The sequence below is a fragment of the Cryptotermes secundus genome, unplaced genomic scaffold, assembly GCF_002891405.2.
Source record: "Cryptotermes secundus unplaced genomic scaffold, Csec_1.0 scaffold15, whole genome shotgun sequence".
Classification (NCBI taxonomy): Eukaryota; Metazoa; Arthropoda; class Insecta; order Blattodea; family Kalotermitidae; genus Cryptotermes; species Cryptotermes secundus.
In genome coordinates, this window is record NW_019721514.1 from 308815 (window position 1) to 323637 (window position 14823).

General features: G+C 42.2%; 1 protein-coding gene across 1 annotated transcript in view; it reads right to left on the reverse strand.

Annotated features, from left to right (window-relative positions):
• Nucleotides 1-14155, reverse strand: part of LOC111875400 (kielin/chordin-like protein) — a 204699-nt gene extending 190544 nt beyond the window's left edge. Inside the window, exon 1 of the mRNA XM_023871625.2 lies at nt 13434-14155. The gene's annotated coding sequence lies outside the window, so the exon portion shown is untranslated. The remainder of the gene's footprint in view (nt 1-13433) is intronic.
• Nucleotides 14156-14823: the final 668 nt, after the last annotated feature.

Consider the following 14823-nt stretch of genomic DNA (forward strand, 5'->3'; position numbering starts at 1 on the left):
TCAGCACAGAAACATTCTGACTATACATCGTAACTTTTAAGCAAGTGGATATGTGGAAATATGTTTACAGCTCTCACTCACCAAGTGTCAAAATTGGAAGTGTAATAGTGCAATAACAAACCGCGAAGAACTTCACTGACGTTTCAGAGGAACGGACTGCTTCTATTCTAGGGGGAAAAATAATGAGTCATAGAAGCAGTTAACAAAAAGAAAAGCTGTTGCTTGCTTAGCGTATCTTCGACCTTGAAAATGGAGGCAATACGTTCCTCCGAAACGTATGTCTTTTCCTGCCAGATTACACTACGTCACATCCCAGGGATAACCAGTTGTTCACAGTCATCGCTCTGCGAACGTCGATTCCAACACGCCGTGATTCACCGGCAACTTCTCTGACGTGAATGTGTCGCGGGCCAGACTACTCAATCCCAACAGGAGTTGATTGTTTTCATAAGACGGGTGTCACAAAGGAAGGGTGGTGTCAGCATTTACGTAGTGCAAGTTCTGAAGCCCTTTTTGCCCTCTTCAACTATCTGTAGTCAACAGGCTATGAGAACTCTAGAGGTGCAAACAACCAGCCCCAACACGACTTAGGGCTCCGAGCAGGTTGGTGCACCGTTAACGCACTATGTCAGTGCAGTTCATCCTGTTAATATTCGTCCCTCACCTGGGGTAGTAATTTCATTCCGTGATCTTAAATAAACAGGACGGAATTGGTGGATAGGATTCAATTGGCTCAGGATAGAGACCAGTGGCGGACAAATGCATACACAGAAATTAAACTTTGGCTTCCGTAAAATGCTGAGACTGTCTTCAGTAACTGAGCAAATATTAGCTTCTCCAGAAGGGATCAACTCCACACAGTTAATAAATAAAACTTTGATTTATAAGAGCTGTAGTCAGTCTCAAGCCGGCAGCAACACCGTGACTGCTGTGACCGGGTAAAGTCTGTTTATATCGCTGCTTTTCTGGATGTTCTTCCAAGAATTACGATATCTGTAGCAGTGTTCGTCAGTCTCCGGGATTTTCACATTACTAGTTTTGAACAAGATGAGCTGCTCTTAATTGCGGGGCTATGGGGACAGGCGGGACACGCCGTCGCCTGGGGAAGGGAGGACATTCAGAACTGCTCCGGCCTTGCGAGTAATGCTATCAACATTTACTGCGTTGTGTGACCATAACCCCCCCCCCAAAAAAAAACGCAATTGGTGGAACCCGGCTTGAAACCTCGACCCGGAGAGTCGTTTTCTGACCGATGTTTCCGTGGCATTACTTAAGTTCCTCCACACAAACAACGGACTATTACCTCAAATTAGTCCATGGACGTTTCCTTCCGCATCCATTCCAGTTCACTCTTCATTAGTCATCTTATCATTTGTACCTAGACCATATAGCGTCGGACGATAGGATTAATGAATGATGAATTGGAAAGGATTCTGAAGGAAGTGCTCGTGGCCTAACAGAACATACTATAAAATAATTTGCCAGGAGAAATTTGAATAAAACCACGAAAAACATTGATCACATAACCGAGATTCGAACACTGCGCCTCCCGATTATGAGCCTACAGGACGATCGATATGCCAAACTGCTTGATCTCGAGCTACTGATAGCGCTGTTATGAAACCACAGATATATGTATGAGATCTGACGTTTTCACAGCGGTGACTCACCTCTAAGACATGGAAACGTGGAACCGGCGATTCGGCTTAACCTCTTGCCTCCGCTTCCAGAGAGTTTTATATGTGGATATCGACGTATCGATGGAAACTTCTACTCCCATATTCGGGGTTAAGATGGAAGCAGAATCGTTGCCATCTATCTACCAAACTACACGGTATTACGTGAAGAAGACTGCAATATGAGCCTATATATCACCCTAACTAAGTAGAGATCTGAGTCCTTCCTTGCAAGCGAACAGTTTCTCAGCCACTCAATAAATCCCCAATATTTTATAGAACCCTAAGATTCATTACCGTGCTCACAGAAGCCAGTCACTGATACCTATTCTCAGCCAGATGAAACCAATCCACACCCTCACACTTTGAGGCTCATATTCATATTACCGATATACAGCCTAATCTTCCTAGTGGTATATTACCTTCAGGATTTCATACCAATATGTTGTATGAATTTCTCTTCGCCCCAATACGTACTATATGCCCTGCTCATCTCATCCTCCTTGTCTTGATCATTCTAATTATATGTGGCAGGAGTACATCTTATGAATGTCATCATTACGCAGTTTCCGAAATCTTCCCATCGCTCCTTCCCTCTTAGCTCCAAATATTCTCCTCACCATCCTGCTCTCAAACGCCCTCAGTCCATGTTCTCTCTCTCTCTCACGGCCGAGTGGTCGGAGTTCGAGATCAGCGGGGCAAATTTTCTTCCTCTCCTTCATACTGGTTCTGGGGCTCACCCAGCCTCTTATCCAATGGGTATGAAGAGCTCTCTCCACGGGGGTAATGCGACTGAAGCGTGAAGGTAACCACTCACGTCATATCAGTTCACCTATACGTCTTCATGGCATATTGCTCAAGTTGTTAAGCACAAGGACAACTTTACCATTTTATGTATAAATACACATACATAGATAGTTCCATAAGCGTTAAATTTATCATTGCCATTATGAGATTTCAGTTTACCATAAGAACGAAATATAGGGCGTTAGAACGTTTCACGAACGAGCAAGCAGTCTTGTGTTTCAGTGTATCGTGTCCCTTCTGTAAGCGCTGATAATGCTCGTATTTTGATACCTATATATGAAGTGTTGTGTATTATATAAAGGAAACGGTTTACGAGTGACTATTTCTGCATGTTATTCGTATGAGATGGCGTTAAATGTGCCTCTACTTATCATCTAATAACATGCAGGACCGGAAAGGAATACGAGAGAAAGCAGGGGAAGTTAATAGTACGAAAGCTTACATAACAAATGACGGGACTTGCCATTTAAGTCTCAGCGTGGGTTACACAAATGATTATAGTTAATTAAAAAGTAACATTTATTACGCTACTTGTAAGTAGCAGTATGACGTCAGCAGGGAGTACTTTAGTTTTCTGACAGCTGACAAATAATCGCAGCTTACCATGCACAATTTGTATTGTGATGTGTTAGAGTATTTCGAATTTTGAGGGGATTACTACATCTAGTGCATGCAAGCGATGGGCATCATGGCTAATGAATGAAGTATGAAGCATCCTATAGCTCGTCTCCATGGAAACTGAGTGTAAAACTTGAATACCTAATCTCGTTTAAGCCGGTCTAAGGAGCTTTCTAAACGCGCTTGGATCAGCACATTAATCGCGTTTACAAACTGATGATGCCAGCAACGAAATGCAGCACAGCAGCTTAATCCCCGGAGAGACGCGGGACTTACCAAACTGCTTGCACACGAAAAATCTTTGTTTGAAACTATGAAATTCTACTTATTTCCTTCCCGTATATTTGTGGGCTTTTGGTTTTGTAGTTGAGAGGATGAAAGGAGGGGTGAGGGCTGTTATCGTCTTTGCGGTTTGTGTGTGGGCTCAGGGAAAGGCCGGCCCATCTGGAACCAGCGGGCTGTGAAAGGCGAAATTCTCATGGACAATATGTTCACTGCAGAATTCCGAGTTTGCAGAAATTTCTTTAACTTTTTGCTGGTTATTTTACGATATATCACTCTCCAGATAAATAGAAATGAATGGTAGGATGATTGATGAATGATGATTTGGAAAATGGTTTGAAAGGAAGTGGTCGGTGTGCTATCCCGGTAATAGTTTGGAAGGCCTGAGGAAAGTCACGTAATATCTTTCAGGATTGACGATGTCATGACATATTCGAACCAAGCGCCTCCAGATACAAGTCTAGAGCATGATCTCTAGACCAGCCTATTCAGTAATATGTCTTTATAAAAATCTGATAGTTGCTTAGTTTGTCAAAGATCCCACGCCCCTTACAATACCTGCATATTGATCACTGTGTTCACAAGAGACCACCACTGGACACTGCAGCAAGCCGTCTAGTGTCGCCGCCACATCAGGTTGTTCGGCCCAGAGGTTTCAATATGCAGTAAAGGTAAAAAGGTAACGTTTTCCCTGTGTTTAATTCATTAAGAAGTACGCCGTGAAAATGTATGGGGAAGTGAGGCATATCTCCACCATTCTTGATGTAAGCACTAGATGGAACGGTCAGCTTCATCCCCGGGCCTTTTACCCCAGAGGAAAAGCCCTTAGTACCCGTTAGATATGAGGCTGATAGCCCCAGAACCGGTCTGGAGGCTGCGGAGTAGAGAAACATCACTTGCCCCTAAAGGGGAATCCAATTTTAACCGTCATGCCCGTAGCTCGTCATTATACCGACTGAGCTAAAGTACCGTATTTGAAATTTTGTCGTCTTGGCTGTCCAGCTAAACGGATGATTTCTTGATTGAATTGTAAATTGAGTAAAATAAAAATACTGTCATAATTATCTGAATTTCACACTTTTTATCACCAGGAGTAGGAATAGCTCATCCAATATGGTAAAAAGGGGGGTAAAGCTATCCCTGTAACAGGCCGTGGAGGCCCATAGGGTTGTGAGACATGGAGGCTCACACATATGCTAGGCAGTCGGCTCACAGAAGTCGGTGAGGTTGTCAGCCTTACGCGCTGGCCGCCCTTTACCCCCCCCCCCAGGAAGATTCCTGGTACTTATTTTGTTAGAGGCTAAGTCGAACCCAGGGCCATAGTGAGGCTGGAAGGATTAGGTCAACTGAAGAATCCAATGGCCTGATTGGGAATCGAACCCGTGACCTCCCGGCTTGTAGCACAGTACTTCAACCAACTACGCTACTGCGTGTCCTCATTCAGTATAGTAATTCGACTAAAACCTGATCTACCGTAATTCCATTCTTACGAGAGGCAGATATTTTTCTTTCTTCCACAGCGTCCAGACCGGCTCTGGGCCCCATCCAGCCTATGCAGTAGGTACTAGGAGCTCTTACCACGGGGGTTAAACAGATGCGGCATGAAACTGACCACTCACTTTCAAGTAGAGCTCAAGTTGATAATGTGTGGAGCTATGCCTCCGCTCCCTAGTGTGTCTTAAGAGCGTGATCTTTTTTACTCAAGTGGTTCCAATATCTGACCACTGTATAGGGACATGCACGTACACACTGTTCCAGCCCGTTCCACTCCCACGACATGAGCAGTTCCAAGGAAGTTTCGAGGGCTTCACAGTGGAGACTCTAAAGAGCATTATCTTCTGGGATGTGACGCCGTGTAGTCAAATAAATTAATCCTACATTTCGGAGGAACGTATCGTCTCCATTTTCAGTGCAGAAAAGGCAGCCAGACAAACAAGGTTCTGCTTGTCACGTCCGTATTGCTGGTCTCTTGCTTAGCTTAATCTTCGATTCTGAAGATGGAGGGGCCACGCTCCTCTGATATGTTGATGGACTTCTACCGAATTACATGTCGCTGCAACCCGAAAGATCGTATTCTTTTCATAGACGTAGCTGCGGGAACATGAAATCCAGGATAGTTCCACGAAACGTTTCGGTCTCTAAAGTGACCATCCTCAGTTGGGTGTTCACACGGATACTGCAGACTACAAAAAGCTTAGTTCTGTAAACGTTATTATTTTGCGTACTAACGTTAGAAGTCGTATCTGCTTTGCAGCAGTAAAAAATGAATAATGGAAGAAGTTACTCAAGTCAATGTACAGAGGTGAATGAAAGCAGATATTAACAATTTAAAGCCATGCACAGCCTGATTTGTGTGTTCCGTATGGTTCTCACAATAAACAGCGACTGTTTCGCTAAACAGCATTAACCGGTTGGACTTTGTAGGGGAGATGTAATGTGTTTCCTGTGAGGTACGGACTTGACTTCATACAGTATTTCAAATACATTAAGTTCTTAAGTTAATTATCAGTATATTGTTATATGTGACTTATTTTTCATATTATAAATACAGCAAGATCTCATATGTTAAGTAATCTCGCATATTATTTTATTTGCCGTACTACTGCTGGCTGGATGTTAGTGTGTATCCAAAAAGCTCCACGACCGACCATCTGGACACAGGTTTTTCTTTAATTCGCTTAGTGGGGGATGGCGTCCAACTGGCTCCACTCGGCACGGCGGCCACTGATTGGCCTATTGTAGCCTGCCCCGGGTGATTATGATGATGGAGAATTTTGTGGAACACAAATTGGCATGGGAAACCGAAGTACTCGGAGAAAACCCGCCCCAGCGCCACTTTGTCTACCACAAATCCCACTTGTCCAGACACGGGATCGAACCCGGGCTGCCGCGGTGGGAAGCCAGCGACTAACCGCTTAAGCTATGGCGCGGCCTTTGGCAGGGGGTTTCTTGGTTCTGTTCTATCTTCAAGCTAATGCTGGGGTGGTTCCCAAATCCCAAGTTGCTACAGCGTGTTACTCACGAAGTCCTCCTGATTAATCAAATTTAAGCTCCAGTGTTTTTATAGAAAATATCGTTTACTTTCATAAATTAAAAGTCCTTCATTCATTCATTCATCAGTAACGTGTCAAGACGACAGGTCCACAGTCTCTTCCAAAACAGTTCCTCCACTTAATGCGAGAATATCCTCTTCTGTCCTCAAGGTCATCCAGCATCTTCTTACGTCTTCTGGTCACTTCTATCCGCCTCTCTATCCGTCCTTCAATAACTTCTTTTAGAAGGCAGTTACTGCGTAAGATATGACCAATCCAATTAGCCTTCCGTTTTCTTATTTCGTGTAGGATATTCCTCTGTTCACTGACTCTAAATAACACTTCTTCATTTCTCAGATAATCAGTCCAACTGATCTTCTCCATCCTTCTCCAACACCACATTTCGAAGCTTTCCATGTGTTTCTGATCTACTGCCTTAAGTGTCCAAGTTTCAGCCCCATAAAAGTCCTTAAGGTGTTAAAATAATTAAAGCTTCACAACATGTACCCAACAGGAAAATCTAACGAGTGTCATAGAGACGATTATGCCAGAGCCGTTGCACCGGCTGCAGAAGCGACAGCCGCAGGTGCTCATCAGCTCTTACAGCGAAACAGGTTCAACTTAGCATCTTCATTACATGTGTCTTCCTCCCGCACAACTACCCTTCCTCTTAAATCAGGTATATATTCGACAAGTTCCTTCTTATATGCGCCCTGCATGGATTCTTGAGTGGGTAATTGGGCTGTTCAGACGGCGATGCTAAGTCATAGACAGACAGACGGCCAGAATTAATCTTCACATAAGGCTCCCTTCTAGGATTTTCATACATGCAGTAAGTCCTATATAAGAACATGAAGATCTGGGAAGAACTAATGGCCTAATTTCCTTCAATACAACACGGACCGCATAGAAAATGACGCCTGCAACAATTTTTCATTGCATTGGGAACGTTTTTACCCAGTTGTCTCATAGCAATGGTAGTGGGACACGGACAGACTCACAGATACACGCGTCCAAAAATTCTTCTATTTTTGTTTGTATTCATTGCAGCTGGAACGTGTTTACAGAGTCGCTGCCAAACACAGAAATGAGGGATAAACTTACCGAGCCGTTTCCTAGCAACAATAGGAGGAATTCGCATGCAGACACACAGACTGATGGGAGGGATTTATGAAGTGCGCCGCTGAAATGGGCTCAGTTGCCATGGTATAAATATCGGTTCAGGCATTCAAAAGTTAATAGAGGGAAGGGAATTCACAGGTGCATAGAGAGCACGGAATTCACATAAGCCTACTTCATAAAAGTAAAAAGGTAAAGCTATCCCTGTAACAGGCCCTGGAGGCCAAAAGGGTTGTGAGACGTTGAGGGCCCCACATTTCTATACAATCGGCTCACAAATGTCGGTGAGGTCAGCCTTACGCGCTGGCCGCCCTTTACCCCCAGGAAGATTCCTGGTACTCATTTCTGCGAGAGAATGAGTCGACCCCAGGGCCATACTACGACTGGAAGGATTAGGTAAATTGAACAATTCAACGATCTTATCGGGAATCGAATCCGCGACCTACCGGCTGGGAGCATAGTGCCTCAACCAACTACGCACCGCTGCTTCATAAAAGTAGGCTAAAAATTATTTTCATCATGGAATAATCGATCTGAAGATCATGATGAACTGAAACGTCTTCAGCTCCTCTGAATAAGAAAAGTGATTTTCGGTACGCTGTCTGTCTCTCCGTAAGCACACATGTATGCAGGTACCTTTCGCTACCGCCTGAATGGCAATACGAATTGTATTCAAATTCGCTATTCAAGAATTTTTCTTACCTAAGCCGGTGTCTGGCGAATACGAACATACTAGCTCCAAAAGCACTGGCCCTTCATATCGGCTTAAAAATTCGAAATGACCTCTTGCTCGAAAACATTTCTAATATTTTTGATTCATTTTAATTGACCTATGGACACCATATCCCTAAATAAAACTGCATAGGTGCCATCTTTATGAAAATAACCGTACAGGCACAAGGGACCCACACGACGAATGCCAATTTTCTTGAAACCGGCTTTCTACTCACACCGTATTTCATTGTTGTTGGGTATTCAGTAACCACCAATGGCCTACTGAGCAATAAGCATATTATAACATTTTCTGCAAGGTTTTACCTCGTCAAAGTGAGCCAGAATGGAATGAGTCAGATAGCGGAGTGAGTGGAGGATGAATGAGTGAGAGTCAGCAGAATCACTCTCAATTTGAGAGGGAGTAACCAGTATTAGTCAGTAGAAGAACATGTCAAACTCAGGAGAGAAAAAAAAAATGGTCATGGGCCCCGAAACCAAGAACGACTGTACTCGCAAGGGCCGTCCGCAATTTACTGGATTGGACTGTACCCATCACTTCAACACGAGAGATCTGTGTAGTTTAAGAGGTGTTCTAGGTGTTTGATCTGTTTCATTTTTGGTCCATCACACTAACAGTTACAATTATAAAAGACAAGTCCGTCCAGCGTGACTATTTCAGTTTTCTCACTTTATGATTCATTAGCCTTACATGTTTCGATCCATTTGGATCATCTTCAGAGGCACCAAACACTTCTTAGAAACCACAATCACAACAGTTGTCATATCAATTACACATGTATTGCCAAGTACACAATGTTCCATCTATCAGTCACAGCAGCCTTTCTGGTTGTAGAAATATTTAAAGTTGTTTTAAAGTTTTAAAAACTTTGTTCAAAATTAAAATTCATAAACCTTACGGTTCGTGTCAATAACCCCTGTTGTCTCTCTTCAAGGTGGCCGATGTTGTGCCTCCTATGTAACTTGAGTAGGGAGATTCTTAATATAGTCCGTTATGATTTCTTGGCCCGCTGTGCTGTGTATACTGATAGATGGAACATTGTGTACTTGGCAATACATGTGTAATTGATATGACAACTGTTGTGATAGTGGTTTCAAATAAGTGTTTGGTGCCTCTGAAGATGATCCAAATGGATCGAAACATGTAAGGCTAATGAATCATAAAGTGAGAAAACTGAAATAGTCACACTGGACGGACTTGTCTTTTATATTTATAATTGTATTCTAGGTGTTTTTCTTCGTTTCTATGGTTTTACCCTGCCTATTATCATTCCACCATTGTTCCTCTCATTTACTGTAAGATAGCCATGACTAGGCAGCACAGTATCACATCCTTGGTCTTTAAGTTGGGGCTTCATCTCTGACTCAGAACTGGCCTTGTCAGAGAGTAGCGAAGTTTCATTTTGTTAATAAATATTTGTTAAATTGTTTTATACAAATTTCGGATATGAAATTGCTGTCAATAAACAAATAACTTATGCAGAAGCCATTATTATTGTTCTCCTTTTCTGTAAATAACATTAAGGTTAAATTTACCCTGTTCTTAATTAGTTAAGCACTCACCCATAAAGACACTTTTCTTGACCTCAGCAGTAGGTGGAGGTCAGTTGCCATACAAAATTGTGAAAAGTTTCTCTGACTTTGGGTTGCTCTTGTTGTGTGGGTGTGTTGGCTATTTTACGATGCCGTTAGTAGCTAAACTATATAGCATCGAACGTAGAATGATTGATAAATGACGAATTGGAATGGACTTTGCAGGGAGCAGTCTTGTCCTAATCGAGGTGTCTGTAGAGGATAAGGAAAATCACGAAAGACCTCAGTCACTACAGCAGGCGTCCCGTCCTTATTTCAAACACAAGTCTACAGCCCCACCACTGCGCCAACCGGTTGTGTTGTTACCACCTCACAAATTCAGAGGGTTTATATTGTTAATGTCAAATTAATTGTAACGTTCCATTCCTACCTCACAGGAAACATGACAGCAGCCAACCGGATGATGCTGAGTATGGAAATAATAGCTGTTTATTGGGGTAATAATAAGAAATACGTTAGTACAGTGTGTGGGCAGATTGCAGGGTGTTTTATTATTAAAGCAGGTGGTACCACCAGTGCGTTTTAAAGGGCTAAAAAGTATGACCATCGTGTGACATCCAATGGCATGATATTCACAACGACTCCCACGAACATTAGCGTAACTGAATGGGGGATAGAAGTGACGAATCTCTCTAGTCGGTCTGCATCAGAGGGGCGATGTCTGGAACATTTCTTCAGTACAGGGAACGCCTAGCCTTCCAATTTTCTCCCCAATGTCCAGACAAATCGCGTTCCACTCTAGCGTTCTGCTAGCCTCCCCCCTGTTTCCATCAAGCGCGTGATAGATTCTAGACGGATCCAATAGCATGCGGCCATTCTCATCTTCTCCAAACAACAATTAATTGTGGTCTGACGTGTGAGGCGCACAACGAGGGTTTCAAGTAATTCTACACGTCTGAATAATATATTGCGGGGAAGTCCCTCTTTTCAGATTTACTTCAGCACTTACCCAACTTCTTGACAACGACGAAAAACTTATTTTCTTTGGCAGTAAAGGCCACTGAGGTCAACTCAACCCTATCCCATGTAAGAATACAGACTCTCACAGTGGTGACAATGAATAGGACTGTTATGTGTCTAAAACATTTACAGAATATGTCATGCCCCTAGCAGGCAACCTCGCGGAACAGAATTCCCGTGTGTTCAATTAGATACCCCGTACGGCGATTTTGGTGCTCATCTTGTGCTGAAAATAGAACCTACTTTCTGAGGATGATGATGATGATGATGTAACGATTTACGTCACTGTCTAATAATGACGCAACATAAAAAAGTTTTATACGCTGTATATCTTCTGTGGGGCAGGCGGTAGCGCAGTTGGTTGACGCACTAAGCTACAAGCCAGAAAGTCGCGGGTTCGATTCCCGATGAGGTCAATTGGCCTAATCCTTCCAGCCGCACTATGGCACATATCAGTGGTTTTATTTATGTGTCATGAGGAATATCAATGTCCTATCCGCGGCCACGGTAGAAGTTTCCGCGCGTGCTCAGTGCTCAGCCCATTTGTTCCGGCTCGGCACAAGATTTTGACTCAGTCATGTTGTTTCCTAATCCTCCTCGGTGCTCTGTGTTCGTTCGGAGCTGTTCCCGTCATACGCGGCGATTTTCGGGAACACAACACTCGCACATAACGAGAGTCACCTGTGTTGATAGCTCTCACTAGAAACACGCGGTCTGAGCTGGTTAACATAGGCCAGGGACACGCGGAATTACTATAATACTTAGGCAAAATGAAGCCTCAAGCGTCACTATTCCCAACATTGTTTCCGTGGCCTCAGTACAGAAAATCAGACAGCCCTAAATACAGTTGCTAATGATGTCAAAATGACAAACTTCTATCCACCCGATCTGTGCAAAAGAAATAAACAAACATGCATACAAAATTGAAAGCAGAAGGAAATATGCCAAATAACTCCAAAAGAAAAAGTATTCTTTAAATACTCTTATCCTGATTATTGTAGTAAGTAGCAAGAACAGTCTTAGACGGCTGGCATAACAGCTGATCACGGCACACCGTCACACAGAACTTTGCTGTTCAGGGCACAGTCAGATCTACTGCATGATTAGGTGGAAATTGCGCACAAATTCATAAGGGTAAACAACAATGAAGCTGTTTCTTGCTTAATTAATTAAGCATCGTGCCATGAAGTAAGATGGGAAAATGGTGGTGTATTTCCACCACTCCTGATCTGGGCACTAGATGGAAATCAGTGATCAGCTTCACGCCCCGGCAGCTTTTCCTCCATTGGAAGAGCCCACCGTACCCATTGGATAAGAGGCTTGGTGGAATCCAAGAGCCGGTCCGGAAATATCTTTTCTCTGCTGGTAATCGAACCCCGGCAGTCTAGCCCGTAGCCTGTCGCTATATCGACTGATTCATGAATTTATATAAAACGGTTTAATCATAAAAAGGTAAAGCTGTCCATGTAACAGGCTGTGGAGGCCCATAGGGTTGTGAGACGTCGAGGCTCTCACATTTTCTAGACAACTGGCTCACAGATGGTGGTGAGGTTGTCAGCCTTATGCGCCGGCCGCTCTTTACTCCCAGGGAGATTTCTGGTACTCATTTCTGTTAGAGGCTGAGTCGACCCCAGGGCCATAGTGCGGCTGGAAGGATTAGGTCAATTGCAAAATACAATGACCTCGTCGGGAATCGAACCCTTCCCGTCTTGTAGCGTAGTGACTCAACCAACTACGCTACTGCGTACCCCCTCGTTGTAAGTGTAGAAGACAATAATTCTGTAAATTTATGTTCTAGGTGGAGTCTGAAACATAAATTTGTAAGCTTTTTTCCTTTTCTGCCCAGGGAGAAGTCCTGACAGTGACCACTGCAGCAGTCACCTCTCTTGTGAGATATACAAAGTGACACTAGCTACATCTGCCTCCAATGCCCCATAAACACATACTTCAGTCTAACAGTCAGCCTTCTTCTGCATTTACTGGTGTAAAACCTTAGTAAATTTGTGTGGGTTCCTCAGCATTCAGGAACTTTCCTGTATCAACAGTGGTAGTCAGTGGAAAAGAATCCCTTTTAGGTATGCCCCGTCATTTGCCATGAACCATCAATATGAACATTAGTATGTATTTCTGTCACCTACTTGTTTGGTTGAATTCATGAACTCTGTTGCCACAAATTCAACCAGCTGTACAAATTGTTATTTAGAGAATTTAGTTGTTACGTCGAGTACATCAGAAGCTGCACATAATATTTCACCTGCAGGATGCCCTTTGCTAATGAATCTTAAATTTGTTTCATGTGACATTAAATTATAAATCCATTTCACTTATTAGTAGCCTGTAACTATAGCAAGATATGCTACAACACACTAGCAAACAAAACCAAATTGGATGTAAAAATGATCAGTCTGACTTGATTACCAAAAACCTTACAAGAGACACTTTCACAAAACACTAACATATATAACTATTTGTAAATATTTCACTCAAGATGAGAGGTTAGATATATGAAAAGTTGATTTCTACATTTAAGTATGAATATGTAACTGTTATAATGGTATATAAATGTAATACTATAGTGTAAGAATGTTGAAACTTGATCACTATAAATGCTTACCTCTAACAGGATTATCTGGTTAGCATGCTGAAATTCACCCTGCAAAAGGGTTGCAATCACGAGTCTATACACTATTTCACTTTTAAATTGTTAACTGAAATCACATGGAACGTTTAAGAGAAAAGATTATAACACTAGATAATGCTTCTGACAGATTTAGTTGAAGTTCATTCAAGAATATGCAGCACACCTGTCCCACATAAACTTAAAGCAGAATAATCATGTGGAAGTTCATATCTTGAACGCAATCGCTAATATGTATTCCCAGTACGGCGAATTGCTCATTTCCTTCCCACATAATATTCAGTGACATTATGCAGACTCACAATCGACGCAAAAATTGAAATATTCTCACTCACTTCAATTCTGTTCTTGTGCATTGTACTGATTTAAGTGTATGTTTTTGTGAAGTCCTCAACATGAAAGTCTTTTAATGATATGATGATAAATATCTAAAGAAAACTTCTGCCATGTCCAGTTCTTAAGGAACCAATAAGTAAAATTGCAAGGAAAACAACCGACGAATATTCGGTATGCTGCTTTTCTCGCTCAACTACAATTGAATAGCACAAAAATTAAATAACTGTATAACACAACACGTTATCTACTCCTCGAAGTAAAAGCATTCAATGGAGACACAATACGAAGTTTTAGGAGTATTCATTATTAACAAAATGAAGTCTTGAAACTTGATAATTATTACAAATCACGGCCCTCTTCAATTCGGCGCCATTTTACAACTATTTAGACAGATGGCGGTTCTATTAGTTCCGCAAAGTTTTATCTCGCAGATTGCATTGCCATCTTGCGGCACCGTAAGTTTACAACATCACAAGTGCAGGCGAATCGAAAGTGGAATATCGATTGTGATGTAAGTTACAGTAGTGGTATTCCTGGACGTTCCTGGACATATGAAATAAACTGGAAGTATACTATATTCGGATTTTCCACGTCCACTTGTGTTATTCCTGAATTTATCCAAGGGAATGCTCGTATAAAAGATTTGGATTTGCCAAGTCCACTTTCCTCCTAAATATTTATACACTGTTTGAATGTCCAGTTATATAGTTCGATGGCCAGTAGTTCACATGTGGAAATTGCATGACCTTTGAAAGTAGATGATCGCCAAGTAAAAAGATACGTATTTACTTGGAGAAACGTGATATATGTTGAAAGCGTATGGTTTAATTAGTTGATCTGGTAATGCAACATTAGAAATATTTAAGGTAGGCAGTTTCCAGACCATTTAATTTAAGCTCTATAGCCATAATAGAGCTACAGTTTTTATAATTTTTTAGCAGTTCATAGTGACGACAGTGCACATCTTTCAATAAAATCTGTTGATGCCTTATTTCCATACAGATTATTTTTGGCCTAGCACAAAGAGATG